This window comes from Mixophyes fleayi, chromosome 10 (genome assembly GCF_038048845.1).
Source record: "Mixophyes fleayi isolate aMixFle1 chromosome 10, aMixFle1.hap1, whole genome shotgun sequence".
In the NCBI taxonomy this organism is placed as follows: domain Eukaryota; kingdom Metazoa; phylum Chordata; class Amphibia; order Anura; family Limnodynastidae; genus Mixophyes; species Mixophyes fleayi.
Window position 1 is genome coordinate 13,255,257 of NC_134411.1, and position 12,308 is coordinate 13,267,564.

General features: G+C 41.0%; 1 pseudogene; it reads left to right on the forward strand.

Moving 5' to 3' along the window:
• The first annotated feature begins 487 nt into the window (after window positions 1-487).
• LOC142103409 (non-selective voltage-gated ion channel VDAC2-like) lies at window positions 488-1,703 on the forward strand (annotated as a pseudogene).
• Window positions 1,704-12,308: the final 10,605 nt, after the last annotated feature.

Consider the following 12,308-nt stretch of genomic DNA (forward strand, 5'->3'; position numbering starts at 1 on the left):
CTGGCTCCTCTATAATTTTATAGACGAAGACATGGGCATTCACAGTTGATATGAACCAATCACGGTGGTGTAGCTGCAGAGTTGAGCATTGTGAGGGAACATTCATACGTGTCTGCAGCTGTGTCAGAAGAATTTTGTCTGAGGTTTTCGTAGTATGCAAGCAGATACAACAATTTCTTTACCTACTGTAATCGCTATTATAGCAAGGTAAGTACTTTACAGTACTTTGCTTTTTTAAGGAAAACATTTAAGATGGCATCTGACAAAACTGTAGAGCTCATGAAGGACTTCATTGAGGCCTACAGGTCCCATACCTGCTTGTGGAAAACCAAATCAAAAGTGTGCTCCAAGAGGCAGAAGAGGAGCTTTGTTTTGAATGTAATGGTGAAAATGACCCTTCCCCATTATCCAGGGGCAACTGTAGAGTGGGTCAAGGGGAAGATCCAGAACATGAGGATTGTTTTCAAAAAGGAACTTAATGACTTCACCCTCCAGCCGCACGCACCGGACAGGCCGCGCAGTACTCCACACAGATAAAATGTTTGTCCCACCATCTTATGCCGACCTTGGCAAATCTGCTAGAGACATCTTCAGCAAAGGATATGGTTTTGGGCTGGGGAAACTTGATGTAAAGACAAAGTCTGCAAGCGGAGTGGAATTTGCAACATTTGTTCATCAAACACAGACTCTGGAAAAGTGAACGGCAGCTTAGAGACCAAATACAAATGGGCTGAGTACGGATTGACTTTCACGGAAAAATGGAACACCGATAACACTTTATGGATAGAAATTGCCATTGAAGACCAGATCGCTAAAGGCTTAAAGCTGACATTTGACACAACTTTTTCCACCAAACACAGGCAAGAAAAGCAGTAAGGTTAAGGCTGACTACAAACGTGAGTACGTCAACCTCGGCTATGATGTGGACTTCGATTTTGCTGGTCCTGCTATCCATGGTTCAGTGGTTGTGGGCTATGAATGCTGGCTAGCTGGTTATCAGATGACCTTTGATAGTGCCAAATCTAAGCTTACAAAGAATAACTTTGCAGTGGGTTACAAGACTGTAGACTTCCAGCTCCACACCAATGTCAATGATGGATCCGAATTTGCTGGTTCCATCTACCAGAAAGTCAGTGACAAATTGGAGACTTCAGTCAACCATGCCTGGACAACTGGCAACAACAGCACTCGCTTTGGCATTGCTACCAAATACCAGCTGAACTCAAATGCATCTATCTCTGCAAAGGTGAACAACGCCAGTCTTGTTGGAGTAGGTTACACCCAGACCCTTAGGCCAGGGGTGAAACTGACTCTACCTGCGCTGGTAGATGGAAATAATATTAATGCCGGTGGCCACAAACTTGGCTTGGGTCTAGAATTGGAGGCTTAAGCACTTTCTCTCTTTGGTCTGCAAGCAGCACCTATGGATATCCAGGAAAATTGGCCTTACCAATATATTTGTTTTCATAGCCAGCAAACCTTATATTTTGCCTTACTCTGTTTCTCCCCCACCCACTTCAGACATCATAGGACAGGAGCTGTATTGAAGTAGAATTTCCATGGTATCAGGATGAGCCTAGTTAAAGCCGCCGGTTAGACTCCTCATTGGGATCCCTACAGCGAAGCACTCCCTTGCACGTTATTTAAATGTGTTTATTTAACTATTTTGTAGTGCTTCCCACCACAGTTGACATAGAATCTGATAAGGGGAAACACAAAAATGTACATGTGTATGCATCATACTTGCCAACTCTCCCTGAATGTCAGGGAGACTCCCTGAAATAGGGGTGATCTCCCTCACTCCCTGAAGAGTCTGGCATTCTCCCTGATGCTGAGCCAGTACAAGACGTGGTTGACTTCGCCATCTGTGGCATGATGACATAGTTCAGAAATTGTGTCCTATGTAAAAGACACTTCTGTCTCTAGAAATTCATTAGCTGCTTTTCTTTAAGCATAGTTGCCTACTCTCCCGGAATGTCCGGGAGATTCCCGCATTTCTGGGAGACCTCCCGGGCTCCTGGGAGAGCAGGGCAACCTCCCGGTTCTCGTCCCCGCAATAAATAAGTGATGGGGCGGGGCTTAATGTCATTAATATTGCATCATCTTACCCCAACCCCCTGCTGTAAGGGGTCGTGGGCCAAAATGATGCAGTTCATAAAACCCCGCCCATACACGCCCACCTCCCCCGGGATCTCCCTGAAGCCAATGAGGAGAAAGTTGGCAAGTATGGTATGCATGTTTGTTTTTATGTTCCTTTTTAACATTTGATAATCCTAATTCCAACACAAGCTTCGGAGCTGTAAATCTGACCAATCAGTAAATCACCCGTTACTTTGTGAGGATTTTTGATATCCTAAACATTAGAGATGAGCGGGTCCGGAATTACTAAATCAGAACCCCCCGAACAGTGCCGATCCGAGCCCGGATCCGAGCACTGTTCGGGGGTCCCGCCGATCACGAACCTCAGAACGAGGCAAAACCTCGTCATCACGCCGTCGGATCTCGCGCGACCTGACGGCGTGATGACGAGGTTTTATTTATCCCGAGTGTGAATGACAGGGGGGTGAGAACTAGGAGGGAGGAGACAAAAGCCAGCCCTTGCCCGAAGCTGACAGATCAGTGCACACCGGTACAGAAGCTGCCGCAGTGAAAGTGACAGTCTCCTATGGGCACAGGGGAAAGAAGGAGTCTGCTCTGAACGCCTGCACACTGGATACTGAAGAACAACTGGCTGCTCCTGACCCCCGTAGTGGCAGTGGTTTTAGGTCAGTCCTTGTATTATCCAATCTCTGCCTATGTAAAGCATCCATATTATGTGCAGAATTCTACCCTATCTATCTATGTAGCGTTGACACTACCATCCTTAGTGTGCTCATTTCTAATTGCAGAAATCTGGTATTTGTATTCCTGCCTAGTACCATTTCTGCAACCTAAACTGAGCAGTAAGCAGTACATTATATGTAATTGGGGTGGGGGTGGGGGATTAGGGGGTTATTAATTGCAATAATTGTTTTTTGTTTTAATTGCTGGGTGGATGGTGACAGTTTGCTAACAAATATGAGATAAATGAACATCATAAATATGCTATTCTTATACAGTGTCTTAGGAGACTTGTGTCTATCCACCTAGTTTATTTGTAAAACGTGTTGAAGGAGCTGTGAAATTTGCGTTACCTAGGAGACTGCAAGCAAGTCACTGATCCTGCCGTATAAGTCCAGTGGTACTGTTTAAGTCCACTGATCCTGCCACGTGTTGGGCCACATGTTTGTGCCGCCCACTTGTGTCGCTTAGCTTAGTCATCCAGCTACCTCGGTGCAACCTTTTGGCCTAAAAACAATATTGTGAGGTGTGAGGTGTTCAGAATAGACTGGAAATGAGTGGAAATGAATGTTATTGAGGTTAATAATAGTGTAGGAGTGAAAAAAACAAACAAAAAAACTGTTTTTTAGCACTTTTTAAAAAATCAGAACCCAAAACCCGAAATCAGAACCAAAACCTTTCGCGGGGTGTTTTGGCAAAACAAATCAGAACCCAAAACCTCAAGCTAATCAGAACCCAAAACACCAAAAGTGGCCGGTGCACTAACCCCAACTAAACATCAAGAATTATGATTAAAAACAAACCTTACATGTAAAAAAAAGGAACTTAATAAATTGGAGACCTCCCAAAGTTCAGGGGCAGGGGCTGAAGATGTTTATGTGCTCAAGTTGTGGTACTTTGACCACCTGCGTTTCACCTGTGATGACGAAATAGCAACAAGACAATCTACCTGCAACACGGAGATGGAGAGACATCTCACCCATTCACAGGTGGACCCCATGCGCACTCATTTGGGTGGAGACATTAGGGTACATTCATGAAAACTAGTGGAAAGGAAAATGTTGATTTGTTTCCTATAAAATCAGAGACTGTTATTTTTCATCACAGGGCTAAGCAAAAACTCAGGTCTCAACATAGAAATCAGGATTAAGGATGACTGGCTCAGGAGGGTTTTGTAAGAAACATGGCAGGTGATTGCCACCTGGTGGCAGAAAAATGTATACACAGCCCTGTTTTCTAGCCTTCTGAATTAGATTACTTGACAGATTTAGATGATAAACTAATGAGACGTTAAGTATATAGATGCTATGCATAGCTGGACTAAGGTTTTTCCATTGTGTCATTAAATTTTGGTTCAAAATTCTCCTATGTGAAGGAAGCTTTGTTACAAAAAGTAAATGACATAAAAACAGGCCAGCATTTGTGTGAGTGGGGTGGGGCACACAGTACAATTCCCTGGGACCTCAGCAACAGTGCACCTTCAACCTGCTTTTTTTCTTTTAATTTTTTACTCACTTATCAGCAGTGTGATTTAATATCTCCACCCCTAACCTGATTCATTGCTGTTTCTGGATAGTTATCAGTACTGGTTGATAGCTGTTCTGGTTCTTCTCCTACAATGAATTGTCAGAGTTCAGTACCATAACATCCAAATGTCCCGATTTGAAGGGTCACTCATCCAGTAAAAAAAAAAACACTGGATGAGGGACATTATGTATCTCATTCAGTGCTTCAGGTGCCCACTAACCATTAGCACCATAGACGACCACCTAGGTTTGCCTAATGGTAGCGCTAGCCCTGAAATTTATGCAGAACCCCAATTTGTGAATTGAGGGAGAAAAAAGGTGAATGGACCTTCCAAGGATCATCTATAGCTGTACGAGAGAGGGACTTTACAAGCGGGACAATGGGATTCTGCTATTTTTGAACCAAGGTTTGTTAGATAAAGTTCCTGGCAGCCTCTGAATCCAGTAAATGATCAGAACTGAAGGACGCATCAGAGTGGGAGATTAGAACTGGAAAAGATATTCTAATATAGGAAGAGCTATTGACATTACCCAGTATGACATCTCCAGAATTACCTAGGCTTTGGTATTTGCCAGTTTCTGGGATTACTGGCTAACAAAATGACCACAATACAAACACAGGCATAGGGATACATCATCATCATCATTTATTTATATAGCGCCACTAATTCCGCAGCGCTGTACAGAGAACTCACTCACATCAGTCCCTGCCCCATTATATAGACACACACTCACACACAGACACAGACAGGGAGAGACTAGGGTTAATTTAGATAGCAACCAATTAACCTACCAATATGTTTTTGGAGTGTGGGAGGAAACCGGAGCACCCGGAGGAAACCCACGCAAACACAGGGAGAACATACAATCTCCACACAGATAAGGCCATGGTTGGGAATCGAACTCATGACCCCAGTGCTGTGGAAGAATGGAAATGCTCTACCTACAAAGACTGCTCTGGTGAAGAAAGTAATGGTCTCTGATTCCTTAGCTAAGGATTTTACGTTATATTCAGCAATACATGTCACATACAGAAGGATATATATGATTTTTTTAGGGCAATTAGGCTACTAAATTTATTGATAACCAATTACTTGGTGGGATCATGCTCCAAAAGTAGTTTACAAATAGGGCATCTCTTCTTTTACCCCTTCTTCTAGTTGGCGCTTAAATTAATATTTTTTGCAAGATACAGGGTTTAAATAACATCATGAGCAATATTGTTTGTTAAATCAGTGACAGGGTATTATTATTATTATTACCATTTATTTATATAGCGCCACTAATTCCGCAGCGCTGTACAGAGAACTCACTCACATCAGTCATTGCCCCATTGGGGCTTAAAGTCTAAATTCCCTAACATACACACAGACACACAGACTAGGGTCAATTTGAAAGCAGCCAATTAACCTACTAGTATGTTTTTGGAGTGTGGGAGGAAACTGGAGCACCCGGAGGAAACATACAAACTCCACAGAGTAAGACCATGGTCGGAAATTTAACTCATGACCCCAGTGTTGTTAGGCAGAAATGCTAACAACTTAGCCACCGTGCTGCCAGAAATAATATGACCCAAATGATTCCAAAGTGAAAAACTTAAATGGCCAAGTTATTTTGGTTGAATGCGTTTTCAGCAACTACAGCCAAAACAACTGAAGGGATTCTGCATTTGTTAGCATAATTGATGAGGTTGATAACGCTACTGGTGCAATAGAGTGGGAGACTCCAGGAGATATAGAAGTATCCAAGGGAAGGTGTTGAGCTAGGAACTGGTACACTGGCAGACAACACAGTACCGAATCAGAATCTAAAGGGAATGTCACACAAGCTGGGAACTGGTACAGAGGCAGACAGTGCAGTTACAGGATCAGAATCCAACGAGAAGTTCACAGGAATAGCGAACAGTTAATGTAGTATGCAGCACACAGAGGGAGTCAGACAAGTATGGGAACTTGTTGCTCTGATACTGCTACAGTGTCAGAGCACATTTTTATAGGCAGAAGATTTGGATTGGCCACCTCAGCGGTCATGTGACAGCCGACATGCCGAAGTGCCGGCAACCACACTGACCACGGCACGATCGGAGCAACGTTGGAGTGGGGAGCAGGTAAGGAATAGTAGCAATCTCACTGAAGACACAACCAGTCAGCTGCATAACAAAATACATCCAAACCACCTCCAGCATGTAACTTAATTCACACTTTATACTTTTACTTTGTCACACATATGTCTTTCACCAGTATACCTTTAACCTAGGTGCATTGCTATACATGTGTGTAGCCCTGTCTATAGACTGTACCTGTAGACTCTCCAGGACTTCACCCATCCCTATGCAGTAGAGGTGTGGCAAATAACCCTCTTTGTCACAGGAGGAAAATAGTGAAAAGTGCTCTTCAATAATTGCTTTTGTACAGATGGGCCTATTTACTAACAAGCGGCGGAAATCACTGTTATCACAATTTATGAATAAATAAAATCTTGCAGAGGTAGCTGAGCGATAGTCAGCCAACTTGGCGATACTGGTCCTGCTCGATAAGGGTTACCACCTTGCCAGGTCAATCTCTAGAGATCTGTGCTAACCTTAGGCTTGCTAGCTCAGGCATGAGCAGTGATCATGAAAACCCAGTACTGGGCTTGTTAAATAAGCTTCTTTGTGTATTTCATGGCAAAGCTTATCGCCAGTAAAACCCAGAGAAAGTTAATGCTGTCATAAGCGGTGACCCCTTAATTGTCAGAAACTTTTCACCCCATGATAAATATGCCTCATAGATTTCTAAATGTTTCTAAATGTTTACTAACAATTAGTTCATTATTTATATATATATATATATATATATATATATATATATATATATATATATATATTATATATATATATATATATATATATATATATATGTGTGTAATTGGTTCTATATATCAGAAGTAGGGATGATATATAACAGAGGATATTACAGGGAGTTGGAGATTCAAAGGAGATATGGACTATGGGCCTGATTCATTAAGGATCTTAACTTAAGAAACTTCTTATTTCAGTCTCCTGGACAAAATCATGTTACAATGCAAGGGGTGCAAATTAGTATTCTGTTTTGCACATAAGTTAAATACTGACTGTTTTTTCATGTAGCACACAAATACTTGATAGCTTATTTGTACACTGACATTTAAAGTTGAGATTTGTGTGCTACATGAAAAAACAGTCAGTATTTAACTTATGTGCAAAACAGAATACTAATTTGCACCCTTTGCATTGTAACATGGTTTTGTCCAGGAGACTGAAATAAGAAGTTTCTTAAGTTAAGATCCTTAATGAATCAGGCCCTATGTGATCAGGGTACATCAATTGAAGAAGAAAATGATGGACACAGAACAGAAAATAGCATGACAGAGTCCAGACTTAATAGATATTGTTTTTATAGATGTATAGGCAATCAACAGAGTTAAATGGTTACATATGTTCATATTAATTGGTCTATTTGGAAAATAAAATGTCACACTTTTAGAAATTTATTGTAATCACTCTGACATTTAAATACTGTAATTATAAATGTCTAACATCTCTGCAGGAGTTTGTACTCCTAGTATATACCAAGCCCTTCTTCACTGCTGTGATGAATCCTGGAATAATGTTTTTACTTGTTTAGGTGGAACTCTACAAATTGTGTTTATGATTGTGATGTGACATTATTAAGACACATTTTATTTAAAACTTAATGTACCTTATTTATTAAGTCTATAGATATATTGTACAAGGCACATCAGGAATGATTTCTCTAAGATGAGTGATCTGGAAATGAAAGGGTTAAAAGATTATTTTTAAAACTACAATGTGAAGGGCTGCATTATGGTATCTGTTCAGTGAGAGTAGCAAAGTGGGAACCCCCTGACGCAATAGTTTGGGATAGAGATGTATAACTGTACAGATTAGTATGAAAACACAGTGTGATAATGCAGTTTATTACATGCATATATAAAATCAGTGTAGATATAAATAGAGGTTGCAACCTATTAGTACAGTATACGTAATTATTCAGAAATAACATCAAAAGCTATGATGGGTAGTAGCATCAATCAATGAATATCAATATCAGGACAGGGATATTTATTCCAGTATGTCTCGGCTAGTCGTAGGTTCTGTGGTAAATGAATAGTCCAATAAGTAATAGTTCCTTATGAAAGTTGATCTAGGACTTGCCCTATCCAACTATAAAACTGTCCCCATATTTTAAATTTACCTCCCACACCAATGCAACATGATTTTGCCCAGGTGAAAAGTCAATGAATCAGCCCCCTCATGATAAATTAACTTGAATTGATCTTTGTTAGTTACAAGTATAATGAATAATATCAAAGGAGACCCAAAAATCTAAAATGCATTAGGTAATATATATATTTTTTGTTATCACTACATCTTTCTCACATATAGCCAATCATTGGTCAAGCACAGAATTTCGTCCGCCACGAAACCAGCAAAGGGTACTCTATAGCAGGTCCAAGGGATGTGTATTCAGGCCACATTTTAGCTCTTTGGTTTGTCAGATCCTGAGGTGGTCCGTTGCTAAAGGCTTCCACCTCATGTCATCATGGACACTCTGCGCAGAGTGACCTTGTGCCTTTGCACAACATCACGACAGTAATACCACCACTGACCAAACTCTTGGTGGTATTGCAATTCTGTGCATCTGTTTTTTTTTAGACCACAGTAGGTGTTGCGACAGGAATGTCCCAAGCCTCCTTCAGTCGTGTGCTTAAGGTTGTACTAAAGGCTTTTCTGTTGTGCATCCGGCAATTGATGAGGAGTCCCTTGTGCTCATAAAGCAGCAGTTTTCCCCCATAGCCAGCTTTCTGCAGGCTATAGGGATAGTAGATGGTACACATATAGCCTTGGTCCCGTCGGGTATTCGAATAGAAAGTATTTCCATTCAATCAATGTCTAGGCTATATGCGATGCATCTCTCCATAATCAATGCCTGGGTGCTAGATGGCCAGGAACCACCCATGAATCCTTTGCCTTCAGGCAATCAGGCATGTGGTGCAGATTGCAACAGAGGCAAGGAGGTGTAAGGCCACATGGAGACGCATGTCTAGCACCTCTTCATAATATAAACACCTTTGCTTTATGGAGCACTTATATCAATTGTCGAATATTGTAGCATTACAATATCGCCATATCATGTAAAATGATCTCCCTAATCGTTTGTAAGATTTGGTTCACATTATTCATATGCAAGAAGTCCACCAGATTGGTTATAGAGCGGACTTTTGGCCTTTTAAAGGCCATATTCCGATGCCTTGACCAATCTGGTGGAGCTGTTATGTATGCACTGGATATTGTGTGTGAGATAATTATTCTGTATGCGGTATTCTATAACATCACTATCCAGAGTGGGGTTCCATGGATGGAAGAGGCAGAGGTTGCTGGCCAGGAGAAGTATGACATTGATCCATCTCACCTGGTTCTCCAGACTTTTCTGACTTCATAGAATTTGCGATTTCATCATACTTTACATGTAAGTACCTTTTGGCTAGGTTTAAAATGTAATGCTTACAGTAAATGGGCAAATAACCAAGGAAACAGTTTCTGTTCTTATATAGTAGTAAAACAGTTCCTGTTTTTAATAGTAACAATCAAAACCAAACGTAAAAATAAAAAAAAATATTTAGGCTGGCATTCTTGCTTGCCCAACATTGGCTGTGCTGCTATAACTCCTCTTGCTCCAGGTTCTCCATGCAGTAGAATTCCCAGGTGGAGGAGGAGCAGCTGATGCCTCAGGAGCAGTGGGGCATTGGGGCAGCAGATGGACGTTTGACATGAGGGGCAGCAGATAGATGTTCGGCAGGAGGAGCAGAAAATGGAAGTGTGGCAGGAGGGACAGCAGATGGCAATGGGGCAGCAGATGACAGTGGGGAAAGGGGTTAAACAAGTTGCAATTGGGCTGAAGGATAACAATTTGGCTGCTAATAATGAGGGTAATCACGTGGGTGATTGTACTGAGGGTAAACTGGTGGCATAGGGGCAGAAGGGGAAAAGGGTGGCACAGGGGCAGAAGGGGCAAAATGTGGCATAGGAGAAGTAGAAGTAGAGGTATCAAGTGGCATAGCGGCAGGAGGGACATAAGGTTGCACAGGACCAGGAGGGGTATAAGGTTGCACAGGGGCAGGAGGGGAAAAAGGTGGCAGAGGGACAGGAGGGACAAGAAGGTGAACTGGGGCAGGAGGGAGAAAAAGGTGAAATGGGGCAGGAGGGGTAAAATGTGACACAGGGGTTGGAGGTGGAATCTTAGTGTAATTTGAAATATATTTGTGAAGATCTCCCAGGTTGGATGAATCACAGTGAGTCTCTTATTTACTTGCACAATATTTGCCTCCAAGTATAATTGCTTTTATACATTTAAAAAAAAAAAAAAAAAAATCAATTCTTTATGCTACACACTACCCCTACTTCTTCATCCTGGGGCAAACATTCATCTACCCCATCACGGGTGTCATCCCCTGTGGCCTCCTCTTCCAACTCACTCTCAGCTTCTCCAGCTAACATAGTTGAAGAAAACAATAACATCTTAAGCATGTTTTTGTACATAACAACCAAGTCAACGAGGGACAGGATTTTATTGATGTTAGGATTTTCTAACATCCATAGATTTGCAAGATGCTTTTTTTTCTACATATTCTTGTAACAGAACAACATCATTGCTTTCTTGGGTTTTGTGTTCTAGGCCACAGCTTTCAATTTAGGTGCCCACCAGTTGGCCTTTCAAAGTCCCCAAGAGCATTTACCAATATGCTGGTGGAACTAATAGTGGTGCTCAGGAAGAAGGGGATCATGGTCAATATAGAATAGGGCTGAATTCCCTAGGGAGATCAGGTCCACACAAAAAAAGTGCCCACCACTAGGAATAACCTGTGGCTTGCTTGCATTTGAGGAACCAGCAAAGAAGACAGAAGTTTATCTTTATCTATTTGAAAGACAAGTACCTTTTGCAGATGTTAGAAGAGCCAACTAGAGAGGAAGCTACTGGATTCAATACTGTCTAATAAAACAGATAGCATATGTAATGTATAGGTGAGGGCTGGGGTAATTTAGGGGACAATGATCACAATTTGTTAAAATTTCAATGAAATGTTTTGTAAGGGAGCTACAAAACCTATGAACTGCAGAGAGACAAAGGCAATCAGATTCTAGCTGTCATTTTGTAGAAAGCACTAAATAAATGAAAGCTAGAATCTGATTGGTTGCTGTAGGCAACATCCCCACTTTTTCAAACCTGCAGCTTAGTAAATCTAGCCCAAAGTTGAATCCGCTTAGGGATGCACTGAAGCTTGTAGAATGGGGAAAACACTCTCTTAAAATAAAAGCACTGAGACAGAATGGACATTTTTTACAAATATTTTAAATAAATACCATTTCAAGTGCATAGAGAATGACAACAACATTTCTACAAATACAAGGTAACCCATGTAGTTAACTAATAAAGTATTGGAGGTACAATGGTTAAAATAAGAGCATTTAAATGATTGAAAGCAGGACATTTATTACGGAATTACAAGGAGTACTTGAAATATATGAAAGAAAAACAGGTTAGGAAAATATGCAGCTAAATATTGATTCCAAACTATAGTAATTATAACCTGATCAGTACCACAAGATTGGTGCTAATAATCTTGGAAAAAGCAACAATGTCAGAACAATTTACAGACCTGTGAACCTGATTTCTGTTGTAGGTTAATTATTTTAAGATATTCTAAGGGATATGATTCTGAAATGCATTGCAGAATATAATTTGATAGCACAGTATCAGCATGGTTTCATGAAGGACCAGTTATGCCTAACAAGTAAATCATTTTTATGTGGAGGATTCAAACTGGATCTCGGTAATTCATTGATTTTTAATTATATTTTACAAAAGCATTCAATAGTGTTCCACATACGTCTGGTACATAAGATGAGAGTACTAGGTTAGG